Genomic DNA, 10,089 nt, shown 5'->3' on the forward strand with positions numbered 1-10,089 from the left:
CACAAAGACTCTGGTCAACAAGTAAGTTTATTTAACCTTTACGCTCCAGTCTTGCCATCGGAGAAAAAAATTTGTTGGGACTCGCTCCAGTCCTTTCTTGTTTTGCACAATCCAGGAAATATTATTATTGCAGGGGATCTGAACGTTACTCTAGCTGCTGAAGAGAAAAAAGGTGGTTCACCTGTAAGGGACCCTGCTAGAGAATGGGTAGAAGACATCATGATCGATTGGGATTTGGAGGACATAAAACCTTCATCTGGGAAATACACTTGGTCTAATAAAAGACTAGGTCCCAGCCATATAGCAGCTCGCTTGGACAGATTCCTTGTCCAAACCTCCTTCCTCACTAGTGGACTAATGACCTCATCCAAAATTCTGCCCAACTGCACCTCTGACCACAAACCCATAAGTCTGGAGCTTTCCATGGATAGTTTTCTTGGTCCCATTCCATTTAGATTTAGCCCTTTATGGATTCAGCAAGAGGGGTTCAATGAGGTGGTTGCTGAAGTCTGGAACCGGAAAATTCAGGGATCCCCTTTCTTCGTGTGGGAAGAAAAGTTGCGGGCTCTTAAGAGAAAGCTCAAGGAGTGGGCTAAAGCTTTGAAAACACCTGCTGCCAAGCGAAAAGAGTCTATAGAAAATCTTACTGCCCTCCAATCCTCAATGGAGAATTCAGTTATTACCCAAAGTCTGCTCCAAAAAGAAGTTGAGTTACAAAAAGCCTTTCATAAAGCCAGTAGGGACGAAGAGGAGTATTGGAGACAAAAATCTAGAAATTTATGGTTACAAGCCGGCGACAAAAATACTAGTTTCTTCCACAAGCATGCCGAAGCCAGAAAGCAATACAAAAATGTATCAGAAATCCGATTCCAAGACACAGTGGTTAATGATTTTGAGGGCATAAAGAGAGCAGCATTCTCCTTTTTTAAAGATCTCTATTCAGCTCCTGATGACCAGCCTATCAATCCCCAAGCATATCCGTATAACCTGATCCCCTTCTGTGTGCAAGACCCCGTCAATAATATGCTGACTGCCCCGATCAGCATGGATGAGCTCAAGAAAGCTCTGGATAGCATGGATCCGGATAAAGCGCCAGGGCCTGATGGGTTCACTGCCAGGTTCTTTCAGTCTTGCTGGTCAATTATCAACAAAGACCTTCTGAGAATGGTAAGGAAGTCCCAATTGTGTACCAAGATAGGAGGCAGCACCAACTCAGCCTTCCTGGCTTTGCTCCCGAAAGAAAAAGGAGCTTCTGAGTTCAGTAGATTTCGCCCCATTTCGTTGTGTAATACTAGCTATAAACTTATTACCAAAATAATATCCATGCGCCTCAAGAATATATTGCCGGACATCATTCCGGAGAACCAAGGAGGCTTCATCAAAGGGAGAAAGATACTGGACAATATTGTACTGGTTCAAGAGGCAGTTCATTCAAGTGTCCAGAGAAAAGAGAAAGGAATGGTAATAAAACTAGATCTGGCTAATGCCTTTGACAGGGTGAGGCATGACTTCCTGTTTGCAGTTATGACAAAAATGGGCTTTTCAACAAATTTCACAAATTGGGTGAAAGCCTGCATCGGCTCCCCTTGGATTGCTCCGCTGGTAAATGGAAGATCAACCGAATTTTTTACAGCTTCCAGGGGATTAAGGCAAGGCTGTCCGCTGTCCCCGCTTCTCTATGCTATACAAGCCTCAGTGCTGAGTTTCCAGCTCGACTACTGTCAGCAAATCCAAATTCTGCCAGGTCTCAGAATGGTGCAAAATGTCAAAGAAATAAACCATGCTCAATTCGCCGACGATACTCTGCTGCTAGGTGGAGCGAGCATTATTTCGGCCAATTCTTTCAAAAAGGAACTGGACATCTATAAGGAAGCATCCGGCAGCAAGATTAACTATTCAAAAAGTACAATCTATGGCTGGAATTGCTCAGCCAAAAACCTTGCTGATATAGCTAGGCTTCTTGAAATGAAAATCTGTCAAGATTGGGATTCTTTCAAATATCTTGGGATCCCAATTTTCAGATCCATCCCCAAAGTTTCCCATTGGATGCCCCTTTTGGACAAGCTCAAACTCCGAATTAATGCCTGGGGAGCCTCCTGGCTGAACACTGCTGGGAAAATTATCCTTATAAAATCTGTCTTAACAAGCATGCCTCTGTTTCAGCATTCCATTCTCCTCGCTCCCAAAACCTTTCTCAGTAAAATGGATGGTATGCTGAGAAGATTTCTGTGGGAAGGGGGGAAAAACAATGAAAGAAGGCTTCATTTAGTAAATTGGGATACCATTAAGAAACCTTTCATAGAAGGAGGTCTGCAAATGAGGGACTTGGCTGCCCAAAATCTAGCTCTTGGCTCAAAAATATTGTGGAATATTGTGGCAGGGAAAATAAGCTGGAGCAAGAAAGTGCTGTGGAAGAAATACTTTCAAGGTCAACGATTGAGATGTTTGGATCTCCCTCCAAAAAATTCCAAAGGCTCCCCAATATCCAAACTTTGTATCGCTGCTCTGGACAACTTCAGCCCCAACCTCTATTGGATCCCAGGTAATGGGAAAAAAATAAGAATTTGGAATGATCAGATTCTTGGAGACCAGCCTCTTCATCATATTAAAGACCTGGCAAATATTAAACTATGGCTGCATTCCAACAACAAGGAAACCTTGTGGGACATAACCAACTGGACGGAGGATGCTGAAAGAAGATGGGACAGCTGGAATCTCGGGGAGGTACCACACCATTTGCAATCTGAAGCTTCTTTACTGCTAGACAATCTGCAAGGGAAATCACCATTATCAGCAACAGCCAAGGATAAAAGAGGGTGGGGCTCCCATACTGGCTCCTTCTCGGTAGCTGAAGGATACAAAAGTTTAATTGCTGTTCCGAATGTCCCTCCAGACCCAACGCAATGGAAATTCATATGGAGCTTTCCTTCTCTGCCTAAAATAGACTTTTTCTGCTGGACACTTGCTCATAATAGTATTCTCACAGGAGACAACCTGAGAAAACGGGGAATGGAAGGGCCTTCCAGATGCCCATTATGTATATCAGAGGAAGAAACAGCTGATCACCTGTTGCTGCTGTGCCCCTTTGCCAAGGCAGTCTGGAAAGGGGTTCTGAGTTCAAGGGCGGACAAGATTGAGCTACCAAGAAATGTGCCATCCCTGTTCTACGAGTGGGCCAAGCTGCCTCCAATCTGCACCAACAATAAAAACCTCCTTAAGTCTGCTTGGATGTGGACCCCTAAATACATCTGCTGGAAATTATGGCTGGAAAGGAACAACAGAATCTTCAGAGGAGAAATCTGCACTGTAAACAATGTTATATCCAAAATTAAAGCTTTGTTGGGAGAGACTTTGGAAGCTAAGCCAGCCCTAAGGAATGAAGTTAAGCTGGACAATGAGGAGGAGCTGTGGCTAAAAGAAATCGCTCCGAATAATCAACCCATCCCTACTATTCCAACCACTAGCCATGCTAAGTGGGAAATTCGGCTGGAAGAACAGGAATTTCTAAAGTGGAGATCGGCACTAGATGACCATTGCCTGTTCTTCGACGGGGCCTCTAAAGGCAATCCAGGAGCTGCGGGTGGAGGTGGAGTGCTGCTGAATCCCGATGGGTCTACTTTAGTCAAGTACCATTGGGGTCTGGGAATCGAATCAAATAATAGAGCTGAGGCTCTAGCTTTGTGGCAGGGGCTAAATCTGGCTCTAAAACGGAACATTCAAACATTGACGGTCTTCGGAGACTCTCGGCTCATCATTCAAGCAATGAATTCTCCTTCGAATCAGTTGCAGATCCATTTAGGCCGAATTCTCAAGAAAATAAGACCCATGCTGGCTAAGTTTCGGAAAATCTCCTTCTTCCACATTATGAGGCAGCTTAATACTCAAGCTGATTCTGAAGCCAACCTTGGAGCTGCCAGAAGCCAAAGAACCCTATCAGTAAACTTGGAAGATTCTCACTGCATCATCCCATAATCGGATTAACCAGGAATTCAGTTCTTCATGGGGTTGTGGGGCTCAGCTACTGATCCAGATGTTTCGGAATCTCCCCACAGTTTGACAATCTATGAGTGAAAGAAGCTCTATGAACCCAAACGATAGGCAAAAGAAGCCTTCTAACTGAGACAAGGCAGAAAATGTTAGTACCTAGACCCCGTGCTTCTGAGCTCCTCATGATACGCAGCCTCTTCACTGTACTCACAAAAATGCTGCAAAAACACCAAGATTACATATCAGAACAGCCGGGTATAAGAACTGGTATTTCAAGACAATTCCATATCTAATTAAACTCACTCCCAAGGTTGTCTCTGCCCACTGCCCTGCTCTGGAATGCAGACCAGGAAAGCAAATCAGTTTAAGGCTCAAGAAGTCCAGTTAGTGAGTCTAGAATTATAACCAATGTTTCAGCTACAGGAATCAGTTCACCAAACAACAAGGTCAGGCAACCAAGAAATGTAAGATGCATTGGATCCTCTGTCCCTGGCTGGCCCTTCATCCTCTGTTCCAAGCAGGATCCGGCTTGAGCGTTGTGAGTTAGGCAGATAGCTGTTTGCAGGTGTGTTTAAAGAAGAAATAAAAGTGATATCACAGGCTCCACAACCTCACTTCTGAAGTAAACCAAGAACGACAGCAAAAGACTGGATCTCCTCTGCCCTTTAACTCTCAAGCTTGTGGAGAATGGCAGCAGCATAAATATTAGGCTCTTCGTTTCTCCAGAAAGTTGTTCCAGTGTCAGGCTACTCTATATCCTCCGGTGTCTTCGACTCGCCTCCTACAAAGGTATCTATGAACTCAGCATTAGCGCAAGCTGATCTTTACATTGAATCTGTAAGTGCATCGATTTGGTAAACGACAGCAAGTGGTTACCCAAGGGTTCAACCTGTAGATTACAGTTGAAACCATAATCGAAAAATCAAGGCGCTGGAAGGTTTGTCTGAAGATTAGAAATGGAAAACGATATTCTTTAGCTCAGACCCGTTTCGCCCCTCTGGCAACAGAATGAGAGGACGGCCCCAGAAAGGTAAGCTCAGGTTTTCAGAGGCAGCAGGTAACATCAAGGTAAAGAACCCACGGCAAAGACACAGCGTTCTTCTCCAAAAGGCGATCCTGAGCCAAAAATTGATCAAGGACCAGTGGATTCTATGAACTCAGAGAGAAATGAATCTGAGGAAATCAATCCAATGTAAAAGCAAGCGGTAGCTGTTTTGCCGCCTTTTGAAAAAAAATTTAACCGTTAAAGTCTAAAAAAAAACAATGTGTCTATCTATAATTGGTCATTCAATTAGTTTTACATATATTTTATGCAAAAAAAATTAAGTTCAATATTTATGAATATTATAGTGGTAGATTGTTCTTGACGATGTTTAAAAGGAGATTGTTCTTTGACATACATTAGTATTTCACATAATTGATGTTATCCTACCTTGCAATTTTATCAAGATCTATTATGTTATCATCATTTGCATTGATTATTAGAAGCAAGGAGACCCTTCCCTACCATTAGAGCTTGTCGATGGCTTCTTCATTATTCCAGCAATAGCTTGTCCTTGAGAAAATAACTTTGTGCCTTATTAAGGATATTCAAAGTTGAGATTAAAGGGAAATATTATGTAATACCATCTTCCTTTGATCATTTTCTCAATCCTCTAGTCAACATTAAGGAGGAATGTTAAAATGTAGAATGCCACATTTCATAATTACACTACACTAACTAATTGGAGTATTATATTAATATACTCATAAAACAAATATGTGATATTGCTTGCTATCACCTAAAAAGTGATCACCTGGCCACTAGGATGATCGAAATATACCATATAGTATGATTTTTTCACATAAAAACCCGCTTTCACCTTAGGAAATAATTTAGAGAAACAATTTTTCCTAAATTATTTCTGAAAATAACTCAAAAACCCAAAGAAATAATTAAATAAATTATTATTATTTTACTATTCCTTAATCATTTAACTTCTCTCCCTTGAAATCAGTATTAAATCACTATTTATTAATTATTTCTAACCTATTTTGACCATATTACCCACAAAAATTAAATAAACCAATATTTATTTATTATTGCTTAATCTTCACACATTTCTCCCATAAAATAATTATTAAATCACAATTTAGTAATTATTTTTAACTCACCTTGACCACATCTCTTTAAAATAATTAATATATCATTTTTATTTATTAATTATTTTAACCACTTTTCTTAATTAACTCAATTAATCACTATTTGTTGAGTTATTTCACTAGATAAAGTTTTTGACTATTTCATTAATACTTTCTTCTCTTAAATATAATAAAATACTCCTAACAGTTAGATCTTGGTTTAGTCTAATAATATTTTATTGTTTAATGAGATCTAGTTCTATCCTAGAATTTTGTTATAAATAGAGAGGTTTTTCCCTCACTACTTACACATGATCATTATCATCGTCATCACTATGCTCTCATTACTCTAGAGCACTCCTCATTGAGTTCAACCAGTTTTCTTCTTTGTCCATTTGCAACCAAGAAGAGAGAGAAGACCAACCAATTGAAGCATAGGGACACAAAAGGACCCTCCTATGGAGGAGAACATTAAAGACCCGAGTCTATGTTCGATTCCACCCGGTGTTATCATTAATAAAAATAAAGTTTTTTCCATTGGTTTCTTAATATGATTTTTTGGCATGTACTTTCAGTATTTGTGAGATCTTTTGCAGGTTTTCTCTAACATTTTTTTTGCATATCTGAAAGTCTTGCAGAAGATTATAGGGTTTTGCAGCATATTCTTGCTTTATTTTCTTTGTTCTTAGGCAGATTTGTCACCAACCATAAAAGTATATTTTTGGCACCTCTGCTAAGAAATTTACACCTAATAAATGGCAACTTCACGAGCTTAAATCTTCAGATCTTTGGTGATTATGTTTCTACTTTTGGTTTTTTCTTTCTTTTGTTTTTCTATTTTCTTCTATTAGTGGTATTTTTTGGCAAAAATATTTCGTTTTTGTGTTTCCGTAAGTGTTTCGTAGGTTACGGCTTTCAGCCGCACAAGAGACAACATGATCTGACAAACCCTAGAAGTAGGAGCTCCAAATCAACCAACACACTTTTTGGGGCAAAACTTTTGGTGACCAATGCAAGAAACATACCACAACTTGCGTTATCTATTTTTCAACATTTTTTTTTGTTTTTTTCAAAAGTTCAGTTTTGTCTATCTATTAGGAGGGTTTTCCTGCATCTTGTCACAATATTGTAGGCCTTGATCTCTTCAACTTGTCAACTTTCCAGAGGAAAGAAAAAATCCCTCTGGGGCTTCGAGTACTCCTCCATCACTTTTTAAGAGATTTGGTTGATTTGGTAGTCTATTGTTTTAGAGTTGTATACTACTAATATTCCAACAAATTAGACCTTATGTTCCAACCTCTTTTGAGACTTTGAAGTTACAATTGAGCCCCTATTTGGCCTTTGTTTTACCATCCCTCAAAGTCCACTCTAAGTGCACTTTCATTAGTTAGTTGGTTTGTTGCCTTTTCAACTTAGATTTTAGTCCCTCTTTGCTGATTTTTTTCGCATAAAGTAAGACTTTTTAACCACATATCCCAACCCCTTTGGCCCTTAATCTTGTTGTCTCCATTGTGTTGCCTTATTTTGTTCTTCTTGCATTGTTTTTAGCCTCCTTGGGTGGGAAGTAGAGTGTGTTTGAATTTGTTTACTCATTTTAGTTTTGAATTCTGCAATTTAATTTTTAGTAGCACAATTTATGTTATATGCAAAACCAATGAAAATTCACATATTTTCACACACATTTGCACACCTTTAGTGAATGCGTGCTTGGTGAAGACCTACAAGCCAAGTCAATTAATAAAAACCACTTAATTTCAACACACATAGACTTAAGCCCACTTGGGCACCTAGGGTAAACAATCATTTAACTAGAATAGGGTTGGTGGGGTAAACATCCCAATAATGCACACTAATCACATTACATTGAGACATAGAGGTTGTCTAATTAGGGCGTGTAAAATCCTCCATCATCCAATGGCTAAAATATGTGCTTGAGACAAAAACCCATTAGAGGGGGCAAGGCTTAGGCTACGGATATTGGCAGTTCTCCTTGGAGTGTCCCACTGCATGGTTGAGAATCCAGGTCTAAAGTTGACACCCAGAAGATGAGATTCACTCGGCCCCGTTGGACAAAGGTAACCTTACTTTCCATTCCTAGGATCAAAACACCCTGTAGGGGTGGTTTTGGAAAGCAACCATCCCTCGTACCCTACCTTTCACTCAATAGTTTGCTTATAGACATAGGGAAGTGCCTAGTTATAAACCTGCAAGCGTGTATCCTTATGGTGATGGTGGTTACAATTTTGGTGCCCCTGGTCGATATGGTATAGGTTATGTTGAGATGGTCGTGGTGAAACTTACAAAGTGTAGCATAATGTATATCAAAGGCACTTGCAGAGTGGTTGACAAAATGATTCAATGAAATGATGGTTTCATTGGTGAGTTGCAATAATGGAAGTAAACTCCAATGAGGAGTGTAGTGAATGAAAAGGAGTATCAGATGTGTGAAAATGAGAGGATGGTCATATAATGAAGAGAAACAAAGAATATATATATATTATTATTATTATGGAGTTAAAATTATTGCATGTAAACGAGCATACTACTGTAAGACCTAGTAAAGCATGCAACCCTTGGTATATTTTTGGTAAAGTCTAGTGTTAGACCTAGGTGATAGGGGGGCATGCCGAGTTAATGGACACGCTGGGTATAAACTTTGAGGGGGGTTAAGGGCTAGAGTGAGCGGTGTTGATTCACGCCCTATTTGGATGGATTTAGTCAAAGAAACACTAAGTCAAGGTTTAAGGAGGTATTGTTAGGCAAAATTAACTCGGGGATAGAATCAAAGTTGACCAGGTCATTAGTAGTGGTTTTGGGTCCATGTTTTTGTGCCTATGGATTGCATGTGATGAAGTCTTTAAAAGGCTTGGAAAAACTTCATTTTAATGGGCCACAAAGGTGAGCAGTGAAGGCTCACTTGGCTAGGTTTTGGCCAAGGGACTAATAAAATTCTATTGGTTGGGTATGCTAATCAATTCAACTATAAAATACCCAATGCATTAAATTTTTAACATACAAATCCTACATTTATAACACCAATAAATAAATTAAGAATAATAATAATAAAATCATAATTAATTATATTAATAATAAATATATAATCATCAAATACTTTTATATCTTGATCTCAGTTTTTAAACATCCATAAATTATTTTGTGCAGTCATTTCTTAAATTTTATTTTTATATTTACTAAATTTCAGGGTAAAATTTATCTTTTTATACACAGTGAGAAAACAACATTGGAAATATCTATCACTGGTTGTTATGTAGAGTGACTTAGGAATTATTATTCAAGAAAAATCGGGCTACCTAGAATTCACTGTTGGTAGTATGCAACCGAGTAGGCTTTCATATGTGATTGCGTGTAGCATCAGCCAAATCAAGTAGGCTTTCACTGTGATAATATCTTGTTGTTGGTCAGATCGTGTAGAAATTTGATAGAAATTGCAACTGCTCAATATTTCAAACTGAAAAACAAGAGACACAATTCTACTCTACTGATTTGCGGAATGGAAATCACAATTTAGAACAACATGCAACAAGAAACATCACAAATACATAGTGATTTTTAGTGTAACCCGGATGGGAAAAACCCCTCAAGCCTCTTTGCATTAATCAATTGAATAGAGAAACTATTACAATTGCCTACTCTAGCTCTGAGCACAACTTGCAAAAGAATAAATGTTCTCTTTTCTCAATGAAAAACTCTGGCCAACACTTAGTCAATTATTTGGTCACCAAGGCTCCTATTTCCTTGCGCAAATCCTAAGGAAATTAGCTCCTAAAAAATAGGAATTCCCTCCAAATTGATTTCACAATTCCCAAGGATTTATCTTTTGACTCATGCAACACCTGTACACTCAAAACCAGTCTACAACTGATGTTACACTGCCTTGGCATCTCCACTTTAGCTGAGGAACTCAAATTCCTTGCATGCACTAGCTATTTTGGGGTGCTTGACCAGTTAACTGAAAGATCT

This window comes from Pinus tabuliformis, chromosome J (assembly GCF_031772625.1).
Source record: "Pinus tabuliformis cultivar Carrire ecotype Pingquan chromosome J, CPIR1, whole genome shotgun sequence".
NCBI lineage: Eukaryota > Viridiplantae > Streptophyta > Pinopsida > Pinales > Pinaceae > Pinus > Pinus tabuliformis.